This window comes from Arabidopsis lyrata, assembly GCF_000004255.2.
Source record: "Arabidopsis lyrata subsp. lyrata unplaced genomic scaffold ARALYscaffold_3, whole genome shotgun sequence".
Classification (NCBI taxonomy): domain Eukaryota; kingdom Viridiplantae; phylum Streptophyta; class Magnoliopsida; order Brassicales; family Brassicaceae; genus Arabidopsis; species Arabidopsis lyrata.
The window spans coordinates 14,855,381-14,882,466 of record NW_003302553.1 but is presented as its reverse complement, the minus strand read 5'-3'; the positions used below and the strand labels follow the sequence as shown (position 1 = coordinate 14,882,466).

Below are 27,086 nucleotides of genomic sequence, written 5' to 3'. Positions count from 1 at the left end.
TGAGAAACTACCCTAATTCCCGATCTCGCTTTCGCCGTCTTCACCCGTCTTCGACGACCCTACAAAATCTCTCGCCTTCCCGATCTCGCCTCCGCCGGAATATCAATTCCAATCATCGTACAACAAGGAAATGAATTTGAAAAAATCAATCTCTATTATCTACTTTGGATGTTTGATTATTTGCTAACATATTTATCTACTTGTTTTTTGATTATGCAATATTTGACAAAATAAATTATTATAATATATTAATCAAATTATTTTTTTTACTTCTTTTTCATCTCGAACAAATTTTTGTAAATCATATAATATATTTATCATTATATTTAGTTTTTATGATCCAATAGAGAATTATATAAAGATCGTTATAATGATTTTTTTAAAATTTAAGGTATAAGTATTTTTTGAAAACAAAAAGAGCTTCATCAAAAATATTTGGTTCTTAAGATTAAAAAAATGAAATAAAATGTTTCATGAAAATTAAATTTAGTTAGAATAAAAAAATTACAATAAATAAGTAGAATAAAACCTAGCACTCATACTTAAATGGAGTGAAATATAGAAAAACAAAAACTATAATTAAGCCAAAACCATTTTTATTAAATTCTGTATAGTTGAAAACATTGGTAAGAAATCTAGCACTAGAATTTATATTGATGAGCGAAATTGAAATTTTTAAAAAAGATAGAAGCTATCTTTGGGGTTTGTCACTTAAAAATAATATGAACTAGATTTTACCCCGCGGTACACCGCGGATCGATTTTTTAACTAAAAAATTAAATTTTAAAGTTTATTTTTTTAATATTGTTTATTTTGTTAAGTGTTTAAGATTGTATAATTATATTTTGATTGTTAATTTTAAGATTTCATCCGTGATATTAATACCGTCTCGTATTAATGTCAATCCAAACCCGTCCCACTATATAACCCCGTCCCGTGAAACTAAACATCATTTTTTTATTTTTAATAATATTTTATTTAATAGACATATAATTCGAGTCAATTTAAAAGTTTGATTGTACATATATATATTTTTAATTTTAGTTAATAATAATTAATTCTATATAATGATTTCTCAATTAATTGCGTATGACCGACAATCAAGATTGAAGATTAAAAACCGGATTAAGATTTGAATGACCACGATTAAATATAGGGATTGTTGAGATCTTTCAAGGAAATCGAATTGATTATGGATGTAATTGTGTCAAAGATTAGTTATGATTAATATATTAGGTTAAGATTTTTGGAAATGATTTTTTATGTTAATATCTTTGATTTAATTTTGAAAATCTAAATAATTAATGTCAATGACATTTGATCGTAAATAAGTTGAAACTCCAGGATTTATTTCATAAATGTCTCCAAAAATGTATATATAGACTAGGATATGACCCGCGGTACACCGCAGGAAAATAATTTTTTCTTTTCTAATAAACTGATGAACCTATTGTATTAATTTTGTATGTTTATTGGTACCGTAACGTAAGTTTGATTCTCTACGGTTTTTAATAAGACATACCTTTGTGATATTCTAAGTGTAATAGTATGTAGTTTTTATATCGTGAAACTACTAGACTGATTCGATATGTCTAATATTGGTAGTGTTAAAAAAAACTAAATGTGGGTCCAACCCATATTAAAGTGACCAGTTAATGATATTTTAAATTTTATTAATATTGAGTCAAATCCGTCCTCGTTTTCTTCCAAAAAAAACCGTCCCGGCATATAACCCGTCCTGCAATATAATCTGTTCCGTGTTATTTTAAATCTTTTATATGTTTAAATATTCATAAAATTATAATTTGTTTATTGATTTTAAATATATCAATTATAATATTTAAAAATAAAAATAAAAACTAATTACAAAGGCTAGAAAATAGTTGGTAGTAACTAAATCACATTAATATTCTAAAAAATATACTAAAAAACTTACCAAAGATAACTAACGCCAATACTAATTACACATTTCCAATTGCTATTCAATCTCCAAATTATCTTGCCATTTTTCTAGGAAATATTTTTATTTGCATATATCTTTGATTGTTAGAATTCAATCTTTAACTGTTAGCATTCAAACTTAAAAAATCACTAGATCATAACCCGTGCTATAGCACGGGTGTGAATTTTTTTTTAATAAAAATAAATTATAAAAGGTGTATTAAAAAGCAAATAATATAATAGAATCAAAATTATAAAATATATGTCATAGCATGTGTAATTTTATTTGTTAATAGGATTAAATGTTGTATTATATTTAATTATGTGTGAAAAATGTTTTCTTAATAAAAGATTAGATAATATTGTAATGTATATTAAAATGTTGAGAGATATATATCAAATTGGGCCAAGTTGGGTTCAATGTTTAAGTTGCAAAATAAAAATAGGCCCAATTTTTATGTAATAAACTTTGATTTTGTTTTAATAATAGGATAAATGATTTAAAAAAACAAAAAAATAATGTTTTCGAAAAAAAAAATACAGAAAAAAGAACGACGGCTACTGCTTCGTTTTCGATTTCTGATAATGGAGAGAAGTCGCAATCCTTGTAATAAACATCTTTCGATGATTTTGATTTCTAATTCTTCTTAATTCGAGCTTCCCAGATTGATAAATGCATGCAATTTCATTCCTCTCAAACAATTTCGGAATTGAAGAATTCAAGAACTATAGTTCATCGATTATGTTCCGGATCAGTGGAATTAGAAATTCGTCTTAAAGGTACATCGAATTCTCAAGTTTAATCGTGATTGAATTGATTAGTGATTGAATTGTTATGTTGTAAGGAATTCAACAAATTATAGAGACCATTTATATATCGTAGATTGAAATAATGTAATACAAAATGCAAAATCTTGATTTGATCTAATCTTATGAGGTGATAGACCCCAATAATGGCGAGTGACGAAAGTGAAAGGAGAAGAAGTGTAAACATATTGTCCCACAACTTGCAGAAAGGAAAACTGAAGGTAAGATGTTCAATCAAATTGAATCATCGAATTAGCTAACGAAGGTTTTGGAAGACTTCTTTAAAAACAACATTCATTGCATTGGTTTGAGGTTAACCTTTCTTGTCGGTGATAAGAATCTTCAAACCTGATTTTGACATCACTCTAGATATTGCCACATATAGTTGCCCATGTGAAAAAACCGGCCTAGGCAAATAAAGTCCAACATTGTCTAGTGTCTGTCCTTGACTCTTGTTTATGGTCATGGCAAAAACTACAGATAGGGGAAATTGCCTACGCCTCATTTTGAAAGGCAGTCTTGCAGCTGATGGTGTTATGAGCATCCTAGGAATAAGAACAATCTTACCAACTTTACTACCTGTAATAACTCTAGCTTCGATAACTGTATCTGCCATTTGAGTGATCTGTAGTCTCGTCCCATTGCATAAACCTTTGTTAAGATCCATGTTTCTGATCAACATGACCGGACAACCAATTTTAAGGCGCAAACAATGGTTAGGCAATCCAGAAACTCTGATACTGTTTAGAAAATCAGGAGAATAAGCTTCATTATTTGTAGAACTTGTATCAACATGGTCTATATTGTCAGAGCTTAGGTAGATTCTTTCTTCACCTACAGACGGAAGGAAATAAATTGTAAATAACTAATAAAGCTGTTTTGAAATTAAATTAGCTAACTTAAAAAATACTAACAGATGTTGATGGAAGTAGTTACCATTCACCATGTTCAACATATGCTCATTTATGGAGTTCACATCTTCATTAGTAGGACAAAGAATAGCTCTTCCTTGAAAGAACTTAGGATCACTCTCGTCCATAAAATTATTTCCATAAACAGCATGTATAATTGATTCGACCGGATCATGATCCTGAGTAATGAGAAACTCTTTTGGGATATCAATCTGAGCAATTCCATCATTAGCTGAGTAATTTTACCATCCCCAACATCTAATATCCACTTTGAAAATTCCTCGATATTGCGCTTTTCATGCTCACTAATGTTTGCGAGAAGTCTCATGTTTTTTGTTAGCTCCAAAACTTTGCAATGCTCCCATATATAAGATGAATTTAATGCAGCAAAAACGATTTCCTCCCTACCAGCACCATTGATCATTGGTAATACCTGTCTGAAATCACCTCCAAAAACGATAACCTTCCCACCAAAAGGCTTATCATCTGGATTATTCATAATATCTCTTAAAGTTCTATCCAAAGACTCAAAGCAATGCTTGCTCATCATAGGAGCTTCATCCCAAATAATAAGTTTAGCCTCTGTAACTAACTCAGCAAGATCTGTTCCACGTGAAATGTTACATGTAGACGACTCATTAGGATTTAAAGGAATTCCAAACCTTGAGTGGGCAGTTCGACCGCCATCTAATAGCAGAGCAGCAATGCCGCTAGATGCGACATTTAAAGATATGTCTCCTTTTGATCTAATAGCAGCAGAGAGTAACTTCCAGAGAAAAGTTTTCCCAGTACCTCCAAAACCGTAAACAAAAAACACTCCGCCTTTGTCATGTATGACAGCATCCATTATCTCATCATATATCTTCTTTTGCTCTGAAGTCACCTTAGCCAACCATTCTTCAAGCTTTTCTTGCAAATATTCACGGTTGTACTTGCGTTCATCCAACAAAAAATGGTTGCATTTTTGTACATCTTCCGAAGAAACTTGTGGCATTTGTTTCCATCTTGTAAGTGAAGTTCCATTTTTGGTTAGCAGCCTGGCTATATCTTGTAAACAAAATTCCTTTTTTTCCTCATCACTTAGAATAAGATCTGCAAATTTAATAAAAACATAACAATAAGATAAATTAGAAATAGATATCAAACCCATCATACCAATAATTCACGGTTTAAAAGGAAATTGATATCCAATTCACTCTCACAACAATAGATAAAAAAAATGATATAAGAGAGAGACATGGTCGTTTCCATTCATTTTTTTTCTACGCTCTATATCCTCTGATAGAATCTTCCAGGTTGTCTCCCACACCATCTCTGGTTTGCTTAAGCTGTCTGAAAGAAGCATGATGACAAATAGCGTACGAACATATTTTGCAGAGCACCAAAAATTGGCATCTTTAATACCCTTTATGTACTCCTTGTCATCATCTTGCAAACCTAAAGTGAAAACCGCATCCCTGAAGGTTTCGTGAACAACACCTTTCACAGTTTTGAGATCATTATAACATGTAACACCTCTGTAGATGTTTAAGAGTATTCTCAAATAATAAGCATCCTCTATTGCACGTGGAACAAAGTTAATTCTTCCAATAGCAAATCCCCTTTCTCTTGGTGAGAATTTTTTCTCTTTGCCATTCCAAGTGAACAGATTTGGAATTTCTTCATATAAAAGGTTTGTTGGATCTGGAGCTTTCTTTAGTTTTTTTTTCCGATTTGAATTGACTATTGGATTTGGAATCTTCTTGTTAAGCTGAAACCACGCCAAAAACTGTGTTGCTTCAGTAGTTAATCGAGTCATAACACTCTCTGTTGTTTCACCTTTCTTGTAATAAATTGGTTGTTTTCCGTCTTCATGGAAGAAAAGTTTAACAACTGGTGTAGTCCGATGGTGGATAGGAAATTTGAAAATTCTCCACATAGCTTTCGCAAGCAGATATGTACCTGTAAAAAATATACAACAAATTAAGTTACAATCCATATAGTTGCCTGAATTATATATATTTGTATAGTAATGACGATAATAATGAAATAACCTGCAATCAAAAAAATCTTGAACTTCGTCTTTTCCCTTGGTACCAGTAGTCTTTCCCGGATTTGGATTAAAATCCACATTTGCAGTATCCTTGTCACGTGGCTCAACAACAAATGTGACACGGTCATGACCTTTATGAACATACTTAAACAGATACTTTATTGACCCTGATTGGTTGCACCACTCAACGTTAATGTGAGCATTATAACGAAGGGATAGCTTCTCGTTATATGGGATCACGTAACGATTATCGCACTGAAAACCATTCTTCTCAATGTAAATACCAGTGTTACGTCTTCTATAAACTGGAAACCCATCATCATCAACCCTAGTATTGTTGGTAATCTTTTTTGGAAAAAACTTAGAGAATTTACCATTCACCATACATGGTGAATTAGGAAAACCAGCACCACATGGCCCATGAATCATACAGTCTTTAACCACTTCATACAGTTCTCGTTTTTTCACCTTATCTGGAATTTCAGCAGATATTACTTTGTCAATGTCTTCTGCTGTAGAAAACTTACTGGTGGCATGCATGAACAACAATATGTGGGCATGTGGAAGGCCTCTTTTCTGAAACTCAATAGTGTACATGGCTGCAAAAAAAACAAAACATATAAATCATTAAACATTTAGGATATATCAATCACAGGTGCTAATAATTTAGATAACAGATTCAATTAATAAATACCTGAAACTGTCTTCCCAAGTAGCTTCTTGGTAGTTAGATCATACATTAGGTTATCTAACTTCATCTTGAATATCCTAGAAATGATGTCTGGTCTATCATCAAGCTTCAAATTCCTCTCTTTACAGAATCTAACTATTTCAGGCCATTTTGAATTGCAAGTAAATGTTATGAAAAGATCTGGAAATCCAAAGTGTTTGCAAATAGCCATTGCATCCAAATAATTGTTGGTCATGTACCGTGGTCCCCCTGTAAAAGAAGCTGGAATCTTAAATTCTTTACCTTGATTTTCCAAATCATTGTTTCCAGCATTAGACGCATTCTGAATAGATTCTAAGTTAGAACTCCGAAACTTTGGTTGATTCTTCTTAATATATCTCAGCCTGTTTGACTCAATCATAGTGTAAGCATCAACAATGAACTGCTGAAGCAAGGGCTTGGAACGAAGTAAGACATGTTTCTCATGTTTCCTTTCTTGAAGACGGAATGCAAACCACTGTCTCATACTATCATCTTTCTGTTCCTTGTCACTGCCACGGCCATTTATTTTAGCTTTCTTGATACCAAGAGTATAACCATTTTTCCCGCGTGCGAATAACAAAGGATATTGTAGAGCAAGGTAGGATTTATGCAGTTCACTTATTCTTTTTAACTTCCCAGAAGTTTTCTGTAGAACAATATCACGTTTATCCATATTTTCATCAAAATCTCCTGGAATTAATGCAGCAACTTCAGATGCTGATGGCATATTATAATTCCTGCCATCACCTGTGTGAGCGGCAATAATTCTCATATGAAAAGGCTCTTCTGCGTTTGTATTAAATCTGTCTCTTGCAGTTCTAAACGCCTGAACATGAGGATTGACTTGATCTAAAAGCTTGATGATACTGTCGATGATTTCCTTTCTGAACCTGTTCTTTCCCTGGTCGTTTTCAGATTCCTTCCCTTTACTGAATAAACATAGTTTACGTTATCAGATATATTAGTGATAAACTCATGTAAATTGGCTTATAAAGAAGAGTGAGTAAGAGAGAAAATACCTCATTATGTTGTATCTGTTGTCAACATCATTTTCAGTATCTACAATATAAAGTTGTTGAAACTTTGGATAGTCACCAGGTTTAGGCTTCAAAGCACCTATGAGATGGTAGTTTTCACCTTGAATTGCAATCATCTTCGGCCCACGACCCTTAGTAAGACAATGATCTAATTTACCTCCAATAGATGTAAATGAGAACATCATGTTGTAAGGTTTGATGTTTTCTCTAAAATGTCTTGAGAGATCATCATTACTCGTAAGCAAATGCCATAATAATTCAGGTGAATCCTTAAAGGGTGGTAATACGATTTGACCTTGCATACAGCACAATGAAAATTTAGGATTGTTGGTATGCCTCCTCTTGTTTACACGTTCCCCATACCAAAAAGTAGCACCACATTTCTCACAACTATGAACTGGATCACCTTCATTGACATAAGCTGGAAAAAACCAAAAAATAATATAGGTTATAGTATTGTACTGAATTTTATAAATCGAGTCTCATGATTGAGTTAATATGTATATTGTACCACTCTTTCTATTCTGACGATTAGTAGGTAAAGGATTTGGTTTTCCAAAAGCCTTTTCAAACATAGTAAGTATGTCAAATTTATCTTTAGCTTGATAAATAATGTCATCTGTGATTTGAGAAATGTCGTCAACACGGTCATCTTCATCTGAGGATGCATTTGATCAATAATCTTCTTCACTACTAAAACAAAAATCTTCTTGGTTGTTATCTTCATAGTCTCCTCTTAAAATTGGAAACAAATTTTAAAAATATGAATCTTTATAAGATTTTTAAAACATGATAAAGGTCTTACCTTGTGAGGAAGCTTCATAATTTGATAAATCAGCATCTTCATCTGTATCTGAACTGTTACCATTATCTTCTACATAACTCTGATGAGAGTGAAGGAGATCATCATAAATATGATTGTTTTGTATTGATGATCTGGATCCTCTTGTAGTAACTGTGGACAAATACCAAATGATAAATCCCTATATCAATTTCTCATATATATTAGTGTGTATCTCTTAAGCATTACCATTTACATGAATTATGTGATATTGTACTAATTCTGAAATATAACCTGATAAATTTCCTTTGAATCTTTTATTGGCAGAAGAAGCAGGAGCATAATCATCATTATGCATATAAGAAGATTGATTCAACAGAGGAGAGTCATTGATTTGAGTTGAGGTAATCTGGGAAGTATTTGATTTAGTACCTGACTCATTAAATACTGTTTATAGAATTAGCTCTCTATATTATGTCAAAAAAATGAAATAGATTGTAACCATACTTCCAACAGAAATAGTCTTAATTACATGAAATAGGTGAGATATTTCTTGACCTCTTTGCATTAGGGTTATGATAAGGAGTGCTTATCTGATTTAATTTGTCTATTGCAGTTCCTGACAATGGTGTTCTTTGGTCAGATGGTGATTGTCCAGATGTATTGCGTGGTGAGTTAGATATGTCTCCCAAAACTCTTCTAAAAACTGAATTGACTACAACATTATTGCTGATATTGCTTTCTCCTGAACCTGGAACATTGTTTTCATCGAGTATAGTAGATGATGGTCTTATTCTAACAGGAGTTTGAGTGACATCAGAATCAATTTGACCCCTTGCTTCTTTCTTCTTCCTCATGAAAATGTGATTTCCTGAGGAAAAATAGGATAGATCGTAACACATATGTGATGATATACAAAATTTGTAGGAATATAATTGTAGATGTTGGAAAGCATAACTTCTATGCTCTGGTTTACCTTATCAAACTCTTGAATGTGTTCCGTAGTATAAGAATATAACAAAGCGAGTTTTTGACTGTATGAGAATTTATGCATCTGAGTTGGAGAATGACTAAAGCTTGGATAAATACTATTGTACCAGATATGAGAATAAAATCTTGTTAGATATGTCGATATATTCAATATTTGAAACTATCTTTAAAAAAAATTGTGTAATTTAAGATTCTTTATAAGTAATTAGTAACTAAATTCTATATTATCATGATTGACAGGATATACTAAATGAGAAGATCAAAAAACAGGAAGCAATAATCTCGGAGCATCACTGGCTTGTTATTCAGGTCAGTATCATTCAGAATGATCCGCTTATAGTAAATTTTGATCGATATAATATATTGTCTAATGTTCTCTGAAATCAATAAACATAATTAACAAAAATAGGAAATATATTATTCCATAGCTTGTGCTAATAGCACATTTAATATTAAGTTTTACAAAGCAAACATAAATGAAAAGCAAGATAAAATAAAACATAGGGGGAATATTCAGAAAACAATCCACTCAGAATTGATGTTTTAGTTTGAATCAACTTCTTCCATAAAAACATCGTCATCATCTGAGGGTGTGAATTCATCATCTCCTTGAGTGTAACACTTTCTGTGAATCAAAAATACAACTAAAATCGGAATCTAACAATTTGAGTATAAGTTTAGGTAAATTGAATCTATTATAGCGAAGGAAATACATGAATTGCTGTCTGTTGATGTCATGGAAATTTGGATCAAAGAAAATTCTTGGACAACTTATACCAGTAATCAAGCAAGGTTTACCTTTAAAACAGAGAAATTCAAAATTCAGTTCCATAACCAAATGCTTGGCTATCTAAACTGTCACATATAGATAATGACTTTTATAATTAGTTGTAGAAAATCACCTTGAAACACTGAAATCCTCCAAAATCGCAGAACAATCATGATTGGTTCATTGTGATAATCCACATCATTGATTCTTCTAGAATACTTCCTTACAAATTCTTCACAGAAAATTCCTTTTGCCACACAATTCAAGTAATGACCACTACATGTAATGATACAATGTATAATCATATGCTCATATGTAATAAGAGTGTTAACTAATACATAAATATTTTTCAAAGCACGTAATAGCATTGTAAAACTGTACTTACATAGTATCCTTCGGTGTGAAAGTAACATATCTTGAATCCATATCACTTCCACCTTCCAGAAGTCTTCCAACCGGAGAGACACTGACAACCACTCCACAAACATCTAAATATGGCAAGAATCAATTATTAGTATATAGATGATCTATTAAAATTAACTAAAAATGGTTGCCAATATAAAACAGAAACTTACCAACAACAAATTGTTTGTCTTCTTTTGATGCATTATTGATACTGAAAAAATCTACACAATTAAAAAATTCGGATTGTGATTTTGGTCTGACAGGATCCACCTCTGTGTTCCTATTACAGCTAATCTGGTAAAAATGATCAGAGTTCCTTTCAGGCAATGAAGGTGGAATCACATCAAATTCCGACAAAAGGTACCAATGTCCTTCTCTGAGCTCTCTAGGGAAGTTCCTTTTGATTGCAATTGTAGGAACCGTAGCATCAATTCTTTGTCTCTTATAAAGAAAATGATAATAAGTTAAGTTTCCTTTATAATTATCATCACAAAGAGAAAATATATAACATTATTAGCGCAAAGAGAAAACAATATATACCGTTTCATCCACAAGAATCATAATTGTCTGATCATTAGGATGTTTAGGAGGATTATTCCAGATGCTTAAGACCTTGACAAAAACCAGCCATTTCTTCTTCCTTCGATTTAAATCAGAAAAAAGCACTGCCATGATCAGCGAAGTAGATTAGGATGAAAACCTCTCTAACTGGTGTGCTTTTTGTTTCTAAGAAATGAGCGACTTGAGTGTGATATTATAGTGAAGTATAGATGTATTTATATACAGGTTATGAATGGAGTGAAAACCTATAGCATTGTGTCCAATTTACTAAATAAAAGTAAACAGAATGATGTTTTAATAAAAGTAAAGTGTAACAAATAATATATCACTATGTAAAAACCAGTTGTAAAACATGACCATATCATATGATTGATATATTGACTGATATAATAGCTTTTTTGTTTTTCAAGATTCATGTCTCTGTTTTACCTCTAAGAAACTTGAATCTTGACCAGATATAACAGCTTTTAATGGTTTTCGTGCCTATTGTTTGTGTTTGCTTGTTTAGATACCTTTAAATGTTGTAAGAGTGATATATGCTAATAGACAAAACTCGTGAATTGGAAAACAAAGCAAGTGGCCTATTTTATATCCAACACAAATACCAAACAATGGAAATAAATATCAGAACATATATTAGTTATTGGTATTTTAGGATTTCATGTTTGGTTGTCATGTAAAACAATTAAATCTGGTAAGACTGATGGGGGGATTAACGAAAATAATTGCATGAGTCAACAGGAAATTTATTGGCTGTGTATTTCCTATAGGATTCATACAAGTATGTTGACAATCAGATAATTTGACTGGAAATTAAAGCTTATGCATTTACAATTATAAAATAGGCTTTGTTGGATTAGGATTTAAGTTTTCATGTGATGTATATGCCATTGTAGATAGTTTTTATATCATAAAGTACCATGTACATAATATTTTTAATTCTCTGTACTATTTGTAGATATTCTCACTAACTTTTAAAATAGTTGAGTAAGTTAACATTCTTTAGAAGTAGTTAATAACTAAATTATATATTTTCATGATTGACAAGATATATTATGATAAGAATATCAAACAATAGGGAGCAAGGATCTCGGATCATCAACCTATTATTGAGGTTAGTGTCATTCAGAAGGATCAGTTTATAGTAAATTTTGCTCAATATAAAAAATTCTTTATGTTCTCTGAAATTTAAAAACATTATTAACATTAAAAAAAAAAAGATATTCCATAGCTTGTGCTAGATCATAGCACAATGAAAAAAAAAGATATTCAATGCTTTCTTTTACACAGAAAGCTTACGAATTAAGCAAACTAAAAATAAAACACAGATAAGCAAAATAAAAAACAACTGAACATAAGAGTTTTATTTTACAAATACGGGAATAGCACATTGCTTAAAAAAAATTAGCAAAACAAAGCATTAAAGGAAGTCCAAGATAGAATATAACATAGGAGGAATTTTCTTGATCCCATCCACACAGCTGCAAATCTTAGTTAGAATCACCGTCTTCATCAGAAACATTATCATTATCTGAGGATGCTGTCTCTTTATTTCCAGTGGTGAAAAAGTAGCTGCAAAAATAAATATAACTAACATAAGAATATAAAAACTTATGTATAAATAAACCAATTTAAATTTCATATATACTGTGGAAATACATGTAGCAGTCTCTGTTAATGTCACTGAAATTTTCATCGATGAACATTCTTGGACAACCTCCTTTCGTAATCAAGCAAGGTTTACCTAAAAACACACAAAAATACCATAATTAGCATGGACTGAAATTTGTTGGCTATATAAACAGTCAAATATGGATTACGAATCTTAAAATTAGTTTGGAGAACATCACCTCCAAACTCTGATATCCTCCAAAAACGCAGAACAACCATGATTGGTTGATTGTGATAATTCACATCACTTATTCTTCTAGAATACTTCCTAACAAATTCTTCACAGAAACTTCATTTTGCAACACAATTAATGGAATGGCCACTACATGTAATGATACATAATAAAAATATAATGACACTGTTGAAAATCTGATAACTAATACAACTCATATAGACGTAGACTATATTGATTTTCCAATAAAACTTACGCAAGGTCCTTTAATGTGAAAGTAACATATCTTGAATCCAAATCACTTTCTCCTTCAAGTAGTCTTCCAATAGGAGAGACACTCCTAACCACTCCAACTACATCTAAATATGGGAATAAGTCAAAAATTAGGCTATAAGAGTAAATAAAAAATAATATAAAAAATTTGGAACTCTAATCCAGAATATTACCAACAACGAATTGCTTATCTTCTTCTGATGGATTATTGATCTTTGGAAAATCAAGACACTGCAGGAATTCGGAAGTGAATTTCTTTTTGTAGTAAGCCATAGTTGTCTTCTTATTAAAGCTAAGTTGGTAAGGATGATTAGAGTTCCTTTCACGCAATGAAGGTGGGATCACATCAAAATCCCAAAGAAAGTACCACTTTCCTTCTTTGAGGTTTCTAGGAAATTCCCTTTTGTATGAATCTGGAGGAACCACAGCATCAATTCTGGTACCCTGAAATATAAAAGGTTAAAAAGATTTGTCTCCCTCATCATCTATAATAAATCTATAGAAAAAATGATATAAAAAGGAGAAAATAACATATACCTTGTCATCCACCAAAATCATGGTAGTGTGATCATTGGGATACTTGGGAGGATGATTCCAAATGCTCAAGATCTTAACAACTACAAACCATTCCTTCTTCTCGAGAGTTAAATCAGTTAAAAAAGTATTCATTTGGAAAAGATTAGAGTAATCATCTGAAAAGGATGAAAGCTGATGATTTTTTGTTTGTGGAAACTCTTGGGAGAACTTGAGTGTGATACATGTAGAAATCAATATATGTATTTATACACATCTTGAAAAGGCCAAACCTATAGGATGACCAATAGAAACAATTTAGAAAAGCCAAAAAAATCATTTTTATATATTACTAAATTAGAGAACACAAAAACTTTATATTTGACAACCAATTTGCAAAACTTGACCATTGCATATGATTGATGTATTGGTACAAGTTAACAGCTTTTTTGGTTTTCAAAGTGACTGTGTTTCTATGACATCTCAGAAAGAAACTTTAATTTGATGATAAAATGCAGCTTTTTTTGAAATTTGAACTTTTGACTATAGTTAATATCACGGACCTTTAAAGTTCATATGATCTTATATGCATGCTGAAATGAGAAAGATTATTTGGTTAACAAAAAAAAAACTATTCAGTAACTTATATAAATTGTAACGTACTGACATTAAAGGTCCATCATATTCACGAATGATTTAAGTTCTTAACAATGCAAATAACTTTTGGCAAAGTACATTTAAACATATAGTAAAGTCTCTGGAAATCTTAAAATTTAAAGATAGTCAAATAACAAAAAACAAAAAGAGATAACAGGAATATATCAAAGTACAAACTGATAAAACAGATGATTCAATTTTATCCTCCTAGCTTTGTCTTAGTTAGAATCCACTTCCTCCATCTGATCATCATTTTCCTTGGCGATTGCAAATGATCGACTAAATTATAAAAAGCAAAGAGGAAATATTAGTTATCTTAATCTCATGCTAATTAAAATATAAGAAAACCATAAAGTATGAAATTACATGTATCTCTAGATATCGAAATCTGGAAATTGTTCATCAATAAAAACCCTTGAACAGCCAACTACACTCATTAAGCAAGGTGACCCTATAGAGGAATAAACAAAGAGAGTTTTAGATTAAATAAATATGCATATATAGTTTTTGATCAAATTAATAGAAATAATGTAATTCAATATAGTTAAGCACCTTTTATTTCGGAGATCCTCCAGAATCGCATAACAGCCACGATAGGATCATTGTTGTATCTAAGAGAACTTAAACGTGTAGACAATTTGTTAACAAACAGCTCACAAGACTCTCCAACTGCAACACATATCATCTTTTCGCCACTAAAAATATAAATAACATAGAGATTATTCAGGTTAATACAATCTAGCTTCATAAAATTATCATGTAACACTAAACATAATAAACAAAAAAGCAAAACTTACTCATTGTCCTTAATCTTGAACATCACATGTCTTGCTTCATAATCGGTTTGTCCTATACCACAGACAAAAGGCACTGTTCGAATGGGAGACACACTTGTTTATATGCTTTGAAAATATATCATAAAACATCTTTGATCTTACATATAGCATAAAATATATTAAGAGAAAAACTTACATATTGTCCTTTATCTTAAAAACCACAAATCTTGACTCATTGTCTGACCCTCCCCGAGGACACACATAAGGAAATCTTCGAATAGTATTGACAGCAGCAATCACACCAATAGCATCTAAACTCAAAAAATGAACAATAAAAACCAACTATAATCAGTAATCTAAAATATATGGATTCCACATAAAAAAAATTCTAGAAATCTTTACCAATCACAATTTCTTTATTCGATTCCATAGCATACTGGACTTCAATAGGGAAAACAAACTCAAAGAAGTTACTACATGATCTCTGTTTCACAGGCCACATTCCTGTTTCCGAGATAAACCTGATTTCAAATAGAGATGGTGAATATCTGATTGTGTTCTCTGGTTGGATAACCTGGAAATCAGACAGATGAAACCAGAATCCTTCTTTCAGTACTGGTCGAAAATTCCAAAGGTATGTCCCAGATGGAATCCTTGCATCGATTCTTCCACCCTACAGAACCAAACTATTTAAAGTACTTGTATGACAAACATAAAAATAGTTTTATTGCAAGATAGAAGTAAATAGAAAGTGAAGCAAAAGCTTGATACCTTTTCATCAGCCAACATCATGATTGTTTCAGATCCAGCAAAACCCAAATCCTGTTCCCACATACACATAATCTTAACATAAATCCTCCATGTCGTCGACTTTACATACAAATCAGATACACTGTGAATCAACTCCATGGGATATACACATTTGTTTATTTGCATTGAAAGCAGAGGAGTCGATGGTTTCTGTGATGATATGAGAAGAAAATATAGGTATATATAGACGAATATAACTGAATAGATCCAAAGAATATAGTTAGAATTAGATATGGAAATATGAATCGTTTCGATGTGTTTGTTTGATATATCTCATTTATTATTATTTAAATATGAGGTAGATAATGATTAAGAATGATTGCATATAATCACAGTTTCCATAAATTTAGTTCTTCAAGATACTCAATATAAATTATCCGGATTCAAGATAAATTATCAGCAAGCTGGTGTAGAAGTTGTTTTAGATTTTGGATATGATTTAGATATTTTATTATTATTAAGATTACAAAATTATATTAACAAATTTATGAAGAATCTAAACTTACATACAACTAATTCAACTGATATTGTAAATTAATTAACTATTTGTTGATTTATTTACAGGATTATGCTAAAGCAGTTAAAAAAAATTGGATAAAGATCGGTCTGGACAAAGCCATTAAAATAAGTAAGTCTCGTTAAAGTAATCATGCTATACTTTAATTTGAGTTATAATGGTTTTAGGATTATGGATAGTTTCTAAAGTAGAATAAATCAGATTTATCTTTTGTTAGATATACCGGAGAAAGCATATGAATATGGCTTGGTCTCTTCTCCACGATCCAATTTGATATGAACATATGAAATTAGGCCATAATTAAGAGTTCTATTACACGCTTTGGCTTAAATAGTGGTTCTGGAATCGTTATTGTTAGGGGGATATAACAAATAATCAAATAAGTAACACCACAATGATAAACCTTCTGAAATAAAACTCTTAGATAGAAATTGAAACTAAGGAAAAAATGTCTGATAAGATGTTGTTTGAAAAACAGAACATAAAAAATAAGATAGAAATGTAAGAAAGATACCTAATAGAAAAAAAAAAAAAAAACTAATCCATGAGATCAACTTTATTTTAGATTGTTGAGTCTTCCCTTAACTCACTTTGCTCCCTTCTGGCCTTCGAGCTTCTCAAGCTTAATGTTCTTCAAAAGAACTTGCTTCTGTTCTGCTTCACTTACTTTGGTGATGGCTTCTTGACCTGCCTCATCAAGTTTGTGTATGAACTTAGGCTGATCATGTTCCTTCGAATTGTCTACAGCAATGACACCATGGACTTTAACATCAGTAGACTGATCATTTTTCTCCGGAGTGTCTAAATCAATGACACCATCGTCTTTGACATCAGATTGTATTCCAGTGCATTGTTTCTTGCTTGTGGAGTTTTGATCAGATCCATCCGAAGTATCTTCTTTTCTCTTTGATGATGGTGTAGACAGTGAAGTATTGGTAGTGTCATCCTTATGAGAACTATTAGTCAGAATCAAAACCTAAAAACATTATGAATTTTTAATTAGGCGAGTAAGGAACAACAAAGATTATCACATCATATAAATCACACTGAATTTAGGAAAAATATTACCTGGTCACTGGAACTCATGGATGAAAGATCAACAGGATAATCAACTTCAGGTTCAAGGGCAGCGTGATTAAGGTTCTGACTTGTTAAAACCTCAGAAACTTTGTATTCATCATTTCCTCTTGAGATATTATCTTGCTCAACACAAAGAGCAAACTGGTATGTTTTACCAATAATGTTTTTCACAACATCATTGAGTGGCAGGGGATCATCAAGCTGTGTTTAATAGTATACAGGAAGGGTATCATATATTTACCAAGAAGTAAATAAAACGAAATGTAATGAATACAATTAGAAAATACCTCTTCAGTTGTAGGATCCACGAGATCACAAGCTGGAATACCTATGATTTGTTCAACAAAACTATCAAACAACATAAGTTTGCTCTCCCCTGTGTTATCCATAACGTCTAGATGCAGCCAGTACCTATGCAATTAAGAATTATATTCAATATAAACAAAAAAATTATGGTAGAATATGATAAAAGTAAAGGCAGATACAAAATAGGATAGCAACAATTACCTTGCTTCAACAGAGGATACGTTTGTATTACATTTGTCACACATCCAAATTATCTTCTTGGCACCAGAGCTAAGAAGTTTTTTGCTTTTGAGAACTTTTCTGTTACATTTGATGTGGGCAAAATAATACCACGACCAGTCCAAGTCAATTGACAAAATGGTACAGATGAGCTTGATCTTTTCAACCTTAGAAAAGATTAAGGATTCAGCTAAATAAGTTAACTAAGATGAAAATAATAAAAGACAACAAATATTAAATCTGTGATAGAGATACCTCGAGAGAGGCCTTTAGCTCAGCAATAGTCTTCCTTGCGAATTGTTTGGATCTCTCTTCACGCACCTTGAGAGGCTGGAATCTAGGTTTAGGTTCCATTATTGTCAATGCAAGTCCATCAGAAGGAAGCCTGAGAAACGCAAAATTAGTTAGTTTTCGTAATTTATATTTAGATATATAAAGAGACAGTTAAATGAAAACACAACACTCACATTTGCTTAAAATCATCCACCTCTGTCAAGACAGGGTTGATCAAAACATCAGAAGCATCAAAAGAGTTTGAAATACTTCTGATTTCTGAAAAACATAATGGATTTCAATCAGTAACAATATTTTTTACGTAATATATGGAGTTATCCGTCAAATATGTCATGCAATACCTTTGTAATGGCACAACTTAGCCCACCGGAACAAACAAATGACCTGTCCTCCAATAGAATCTTTTGAGACTTTGCTAATTTGATCAGCAAATCTTCCCCACAGTGAACATGGTAGACGGTTATCGCTAAAGATAGAAATGCAAAATAAAAAATAAATATGATCAAGATAAACTCCGAAATAATGACTTATTATAGATATTATATAAAACACTTACTCAGTGTCTCTTAGTTGGAAATCAATCTTCTTGTTAGGCTTGCCTTTGACATCCACGATTTGCATTTCCCCAACATTCACCAGTTGGCCAATGATATCTATAGCAAAGGTAAAACACATTATTTAGTACAATATACATAGTACAAAAATTCACAAAAAAAAGTAAGCTGCAGAAAAAACTGACCAACCAACTTGTTTTGATCTAAGGTACCACTTAGTACTGAATTAAAAGGAACTAAATCTAGCCAAATCGATTCCGAAATCGTCTCAGAGGGGGAGATGACAGTAGAGTACTCAAATACAATTCTGTAGTTATGATTTGTTGGTCGATACATTCATGTTGCCTTCTTCACTGAAAACTCGTCAAATATTGTCCACTCTCCTTTCTTGATTCCACTTTGCAACTTCTGGAGTTGTTCTTTCTTAATTCCTGCTTGAATCTTGTTACCCTGCATTTATAAGAAATAACTGGTAAACCAATCTAATAACATAAATACTTAAAACAGTTTGCTAAAACACTTATTCATTGTTGACAAACAAAATCCTACTTACATAAGCATCAACCAAGACCATTTCAAAAGACATCCCAGCACCCTGAGTATAATGATTCCACGTATGCAGAATCTTAGCTTGAATACGCCAGGAAGTCTTGTAAGGTTTCAAGTCTTTGATAGGAGTGTAGGGACTGACCATGGCCATTTTGAAGGGTTCTGTTTCGTGTAAATAGGTGATTTTCTGAGAATGTACTAAAGTAGTCTCGTCGTTAATCCAATTTATAAGCATTGAAGGGCGGCTTTGTTAGATACAATAGCTCCGAAAAATATTATCAAATCCTTTTGAGCTAATTAAAATTAGTTGTGAAATTTAATCCATATAGGTATATTCTCTATTAGGTGGAATATAGTGATTGAAACTAATCTAAAGATATTAGTTTACAAAATATAAGTGACAATTTTTATTAGTTTCAAAGCGGATTATTCTTAACATTAAACATATAAATGGTTTTTAATCTTATCACTATCGAAACCGTATTGGTAAGATTTAGATCTTCATCCTCATATACTGGATTAGTTTGTTTTGATTTTAGAAACATTGATGAAATAGTCAATCTTTAACATATAAATTAACCAAAAATATACAAATATTTGAATCTTCACTATAAGAATTAGAGACATAGGATAACATAGATAACACAGAAAACATGTAAAAATGTAAAAACATACAATAACATACAATGCAAAAATATACAAATATTCGAATTCTCCCTCGATATGAAGAGGCACGAATCATCTTCCATGAACCAACCAGAACATGAAACGTTTTTTTTTTGGTTTCTGTCTCTTCTTTATGTAATATATTTAAGATTTTATGTGATAAGATGTTTCATAAGAAATGTAAGTAATTATGAATTAATTGTTTGGTGTTGTTGTTTATGAAAAAAACGTGGAAGATCTTATTGTTGTGGGAATCTTCTTAAACCCGTTTCTAAACCCGTTGACCCATGATTAGTGAAATGGATAGAGTGCTAATTGTCTATAATAACCTTATTGAATTTGTTCTAAAATGAGCTTTTTGTAATGGCATTCTCAAGTAATTTTTTTACAAAAGAGAAGGTTAGTAAAGAGTTTCTAATAAATTGTACTCCCCAAATAATAGTATAGGATACCAAACTAAAGTTAGAACATGGAAGTAAAGTATACTTCAAAATAATAAAATATATAGGTTAGAAAATAAGAAAAAACAAACGTGTGGTAGGATAATCTTTTTATGAGTGTCAAATCATATAGTCATAAAATGGACATAAACACATGAAGTTTTACGAAAATCTTTAAAACTATTGTGACATTTCATTTACGACTCACAAAAAGACCAAATATCCAGTTTTGGAGCCATTTGCCCATATGAATGGCCCGTTAATATAAGACCAAAACAATGTATCATTGATATTGACGACCAAAGGGTCCGTTAATGCCCAAAAAGTGTGAGATTTTAAGTAGAAAAAAACGATGTCTCGGTAAGTCTCTCTTTCTTTAAAGATAGACAACACATCAAAGGGACGACGATGATTGATAAGTGATAAATATTCAGTTCCTCGGTCCCTGCTTCCACATACCAATGGTAAGCTATTTCCAAATCTTCTTCTTTTCTTTCAAGTTTCGCGAGTTTCAGACATCGATCAATTGTTTCTCTTCAGATTAGTGGATCGGTTAGGTTCGAGCCAATTCCAGATTCATTCCGAGCCACCATTTTTGTCAATCGGACGGTCGTTGTTGCTCCACCGTTTTTATTCGTCTGCGATAAAATTGGTTGCTCTAGTGCATTTGATATGAAAGTGGATTTATCACAGACGCAGATTGATGGATTTGGCACCCAGATTTCAACTCATTCCTCTTGGTAATTTTCTTGAAATCACTGAATATTTATAGAATCCATGCAAAATCCAATTAGAAAATTCTGTTATATCGATTAAAAAAAATTCAAAGATAACAAAAAGGTATGAACATGAGCCTATCCAAAGACATGAACATGATTTTCTTGATTACCATGTTATTGCCTCTTTAAGATAGTTTCAAATAGATTAAATGTTGTAGCATGTTTTCCTTTTGTAGTGTGAGCCTGTCAGGTTCATCATTCGTTCTTTTACCAATTCAATTCTTTCACGTTTTTCATCCTGCAACAAATTGAAAGGCTTATAATTCATAAGGACTAACCAAAATCTTGTGTTCAATACCTTATGGGCATATAACTTTTTAAAAAAAGAAATGGTTGATAGTTTAACATAGATGATGCAAAAAATATAAGAACAAATGTATATGCAAAATCTAACAATAATGATGAAGTTAAAATAGAGAATTGAGTGACTTACTCAAGAAAGTCTTTGTTTCCTTTCTTAGGTTTAGTGAGAAGTAAGGAGACCGTAGAGAAAATAGAATGGCAAATGAACCATCCATTGATATGTGAAAGGATTTTTTCATCGTGATAAAAGGTACAATGTTGGTGTGAGATGTACTGGTTTTGTGTTCGGTGAGTTTAGATCTTGGAAAAGAGTGTGTATTTATAGTGTTTTGAGAAGATTGATATAGTTTTTAGGTTAGAGATTAAAAAAAATTTTGGTGAGCAAGTGTAAAATATCTTTACAAATCTTTGAATCGAGAATCTATAGAATATGCCACATAAATGCTACGAAAAATAAGAATAAAATCGTTTAGTTATGTAACATTTCTAATTAATTGGGTGAGATTGAATTTTGAATTAATATTGTTCATTTTACTTAGGAAACAAACTGACTTGCATCAAAATCTCTAGTATTATAATAGGAAACAATTTGATTGTCAAATATTGGTTTGTTAGAACCATATATACGTAAAAATATTGTCAAATCTTTATAAACTAATTAAATGTCGTTTTCTGTATTTGTAGAAATTAGGCAAGATCTTATTAAAGATTTCCAATCATTTTAATTTGTTAGGATTTTTTTAGGAAAGTCTCATATTATGTGGATCTGAGACTTATTTACGGATTAAAATCAATAAGTAGATATTCAATTTGTTATAACTATATATATTCTCCATATCTTTCAATTATGAGAAAATATATGTTGGTTGCCTTGAATGTAGGGAGTATCAATTAAGGCAATATGCGATTGAAACAAAATCGGGTAAAATCTCAAAATTGGAAGGATCCGATTGACATAAATTCGGGTCGAAAACATTAAATTTCCGGGTCAAAATTAAACAAAATTTGACACTATTAGTTTTTCTTAAAAGTGTTGCAAAAATGTATAGTAGATTTGAACTATAATGTGTGAGTTTATATCAACAATTTATTTTGTAAAAATAATATATAACATATGTTTATTAATGTATATATACAAAAATACATAGTAAAACAAAATATACTAAAATATGAACAAATGCAAGATATGAAATTTTAAGAGACTTTTAAATTTTTTTCGATCAAAAACAAAATTTTAATTTAAACTTATATTGAAACAAAATTATTTTATAAAAAAAATCACCGCCTAGCGCGGAATTTTATCCAGTTTTAATTATTTGCAAACCAACTACAAAACTTACGTTAAATGATGCCGAAATGATACAACAGTGCCACTGCCCTAATTCAATGGGGAATGAGAAATTCACTTGGGTGGTTAAGAATATCTCATCTTTGGAATCTGAGTTCATTGAGTCTGATGAATTTGTTTCTTGGAGCCTCTCCCACGGATATGTCAAGGCTGGTTATTTGTCTCTGTATCTGGTGGTTGCTGATTATAAAAGTTTGCATTGTGGATGGAGAAGACACACAAGATTTCGCCTAACTATTGTAAATCAAGTCTCCGATCAACTTTCCCAACGACGAGGTGAGTTCTATAAGGCGTTTGGACAGGAAAGTTCGTCGTTTGTGAATTATGTTTGTGTGTTTTGTCTTTGTTTTGAGTTAGATCAGTTCTATCTTTTCGTGGTCTACAGAAAAAGAAGGTTGGTTAGATGAATAGTGTTCTATCTGTGGGTATCAAAAAATGCTTCTCCTTTCCGAACTTAATGCCAAAGAAGGTGGATTTCTTGTGAACAATGAAGTCAAGATTGTTGTGGAGGTTGATGTTCTTCAAGTTATTGGCAAATTAGATGTTTCTGAGGAATCTCTAGAGGTAAACCAACCTCTGAATAGGATAAAGCTAAATGGTGATGGTGTGGTAACTTCATCAGTTGATGTCAATGGGTTTCAAGTTCTTCCTTCACAGGTAACAAGTTCATAAAGACTCAAACTTTTTCTAGAATGTATTTGCCATCCAATAGTGTTTCGTTAGATATGAATCGATTCGCCTTTTTTTTTTTATTGATTTTGGGACAAGAGATGGTTTTTTATGTTTTGGATTTATCAGTTGAACACATCTTAATGCAGAGAAAATGTAAGAAATAAAAACGTTATTTATCCTTTTTTCACTGCAGGCGGAATCTGTGAAACGTATATTCGAAAAACACCCAGAAATGGCACTAAAATTCCGAGCAAAGAACCAACATATGAAGACATCATGCATAAATGTCCTCCTCAGCTTAATCAAGACGTTGTGCCAGTCACTGCAAGATATTTCCATTGATGACCTGGGCCAAGCAGAGCAAGCACTAACATATCTGAATAATTTGGGCTTTAAGGTGGATTGGTTGGAGTGTAAACTGGAGGAAGTAAAGGCAAAAAAGATGGAAGAGCAGATTGGTAAGACTCGGATGCAAGAATTAGAGAAAGACCTGAAGGTCTTTAAGAAGAAGTGCTCTGACATAGAAGCTTTGCTGGAGAAAGAGAAGGAAGAACTCAAGGACTTGAAGCAAAAATGCTCAGACACAGAAGCTCTGCTGGAAAAAGAGAAGACAAAGGTGTTGGCAACCAAGTCATACATAATGTACTCTCGACTATTCAAAAGCACACATAATAAGATCTAAGCTTAATCCAACTCATAAGTCATAAGATTGGCAACCAAGTCATACATAATGCTCTCACGGTCTACTCATTCTTTCATTGCTCGTGCATTTTAAATTATACTTGTGCAAGAACATTAGAGGCAGAACCTATAAAGTATCTACGATCTCTTGTCCGAGAATTGGATCATGCATATGCGCCTGAGGTACATAATGGACATGATATAGATAAATGGGTTTGCTTTAAAAAAGACTACAAACAGTTGGGATGAAAAGTTTTAGTATAAAGTTATTTGATATATATATTATTTTTTTGCTAAGAATGTAAATATTTCATTAGAAAATGAAAACGATTAGAAGTTACAAAAAAAATAAGTCCTATGTTTTGGTCTCATGGCAAAAAAAAGAATAAAAAAACATGGAAGCAAATAACAATCGTTCCATCGACATCAACAAAAGCAGTGACACTCTCAAAATCAATGAAGCGATAGAAGATTTTGATGAATTTCATCGATGACACCTTAACGAGGAAGATACATGCTGTCAAACGGCGAAAACTGATTCATTGATAACCAAGCGAAAGGAAGCCTTTCACCCATGGGCCGCGAACACTGAGCCGTCAACGGCAAAGCGCACATAGCACACAAGTTATTTGATATTTAATCTTAGGACATAGTTTGGTTGAAAAAGGTAAGTATTGTTATTTGTATAATTTGAAAACTATTCAAAACATTTGTAACGGTTTGATTGAGGGTGTTAAATTTGCCTTGTGATCGTTTTAACGTGGATTATTTTGATCTACAATATGTAAAATAGCCGATCGTAGCAATGGTGAAATCTATTGATAAAGTGATTTCAGATCGTAAAACCTTTCTACACTACATTGAGCAAGTTTGGGATCTCCTCATTTTCTTATAACTCGTATATAGAAACTACAAATAAATTTTTGTGTGAGTCGAGTGAAGAATTTACTAAATCATTTCCATTTGGCTAGTCAAAATGATGTTTATGTTTTAGATCAATTAATAGAAAATTCGGTTAGTGGCCTATTCGACGGCTACACTCATTTTGCAGAGATTTGGATGGTAAAAATCGGATCCTTGGTTAAACAAAAACAAGAAAACTTTCATATGCTAGTCTACGTCCCTGTGTATGTGGCTATGTAGTACAAAATTTTGAGTACATTAAGATAATGTTTTTGCTTTTTTAGGGTTTCTCTGTGCCTTTTTGTTAAATAAAAAGTAAGATCTTGTCCAAGCAAACCAATGCATACCTTTTTCCTCATTGCCAAAAAGAGAAGGAGGCCTAGGATTCAAGGATTTGGAGAATTTTAATTTGGCTTTGTTGGGAAAACAAACATGGAGAATCCTTCAACATCCAAATTGTTTAATGGCAAGGATGCTCAAAGAGAGATACTTCCCGGAGACAAACATCCTGAATGCTAGTCAAGGTAAGAAAGCTTCTTTTATTTGGAAGTCTATCTTACAAGGAAGAGATCTCCTCAAGAAAGGGCTCCGATTCTGCATTGGTGATGGGAGTCTAATAAGTGCTTGGCTTGATCCATGGTTACCTTTACACAATCCAAGACCTCCACACAAGACAGTTGATGCGCCACCACAGCTTTTAGTTAAAGATCTCCTTAATTCAACACAAACGGATTGGGATTTGTTGAAAGTGACTACTTGGATAGCACCGGAAGATGTGGACACAGTTCTATCAATTAAAGTAAGCTCCTCTGCTAAAGAAGATTTTCTAGGCTGGCATTACACAAAGGATGGAATGTACACAGTGAAATCTGCATATTGGCTTTCAACTCATCTTCCAGAAGAGGATCAACGACAAGCCCCACCAGGAGACTTACAGCTCAAGCAAATGCTTTGGAAAGTCAGGACAGCCCCAAAAATTAAGCATTTCTGTTGGACGATTTTATCCGGAGCTATAAGCACAGGAGAAATGCTAAGGCGCAGACACATTAGTAGAGATTCACAATGCAAACGTTGCTGTCGTGAAGAAGAGTCCATACACCATCTATTTTTCGACTGTGATTATGCAAAAGCAGTATGGCGAAGCTCAGGGATTCCGAATCCAATTTTCTATGACTCTACAGTTCATTGGGAGGACAAGATAAAAGCCGTTTTAGCACTCAATTCTTACCCAACAATCTATTTACGACAGCTTCCGCTATGGATCCTTTGGCGTCTATGGAAAAGTCGCAACGTTCTCACTTTTCAAAAACGTAACATCTCCTGGGAAACCAGTCTCAACTTAGCAAAGAGGGATGCTAAGGAATGGCAAGAAACAGAGCACCATTTACAGATGCGAACAATCAGACGATCAACAAATGGAACACATGGCCGAGAAGCAAGTCATTGGACTAAACCTCCACAAGGATGGATTAAGTGCAACTATGATGGTTCATATAACATGGGAACTCCAAGCAAAGTTGGATGGGTCATTCGCGATGATAGTGGAAATTATGCAGGAGCGGGACAAGCTAGAGGAAAGTTGACACACAACTCGCTAGAGAGTGAATTCCAAGCACTTATTATTGCAATGCAGCACTGCTGGAGTAAAGGATACACAAGAGTATGTTTTGAAGGCGACAACAAGGAGCTATCAGAGATCCTCAATGGAAAACAACCACATTTTGGAGTTTATAACTGGATCAGAGACGTTCAAGCGTGGAAAAGAAGATTTCAAGAATGCAGATTCCAATGGGTTAAGAGATCACACAATAAACCTGCAGACATCCTTGCCAAGCAAAATATTCCTCATAATTTAAGTTTCTGGTTTCATCATTTCGTTCCTGTAACAATTTCAAGTGCTTTACACATGGATCATATTTCTGTTCATTAATAATAAAAGCAGCTGTTAAAAAAAAAA

At 32.3% G+C, this 27,086-nt stretch overlaps 3 long non-coding RNA genes and 1 pseudogene across 5 annotated transcripts; 3 read left to right on the top strand and 1 right to left on the bottom strand.

Moving 5' to 3' along the window:
• Positions 1–8,524: 8,524 nt before the first annotated feature.
• On the top strand, positions 8,525–10,745 carry LOC110230196. Its single transcript, XR_002333329.1, has 4 exons — positions 8,525–8,625; positions 8,838–8,891; positions 9,452–9,520; positions 10,649–10,745. It is a non-coding gene; the product is annotated as an uncharacterized LOC110230196 (long non-coding RNA).
• Positions 10,746–12,107: 1,362 nt separating this feature from the next.
• On the bottom strand, positions 12,108–12,959 carry LOC110230198. Its single transcript, XR_002333331.1, has 3 exons — positions 12,797–12,959; positions 12,606–12,690; positions 12,108–12,518 (listed from the first exon to the last, which is right to left on the bottom strand). It is a non-coding gene; the product is annotated as an uncharacterized LOC110230198 (long non-coding RNA).
• A 7,483-nt stretch (positions 12,960–20,442) lies between these two features.
• LOC110230195 lies at positions 20,443–22,666 on the top strand. 2 transcript variants are annotated; one of them, XR_002333327.1, is made up of 3 exons: positions 20,443–20,907; positions 20,984–21,183; positions 22,407–22,666. It is a non-coding gene; the product is annotated as an uncharacterized LOC110230195 (long non-coding RNA). The 2 variants fall into 2 exon arrangements; XR_002333328.1 differs by lacking the exon at positions 22,407–22,666 and adding an exon at positions 21,684–22,398.
• Positions 22,667–22,753: 87 nt separating this feature from the next.
• LOC9319815 lies at positions 22,754–24,291 on the top strand (annotated as a pseudogene). The gene is made up of 3 exons (XR_002333326.1): positions 22,754–23,149; positions 23,259–23,530; positions 23,739–24,291. The product of XR_002333326.1 is annotated as an MATH domain and coiled-coil domain-containing protein At3g44790 (transcript).
• The last annotated feature ends 2,795 nt before the right edge of the window (positions 24,292–27,086 follow it).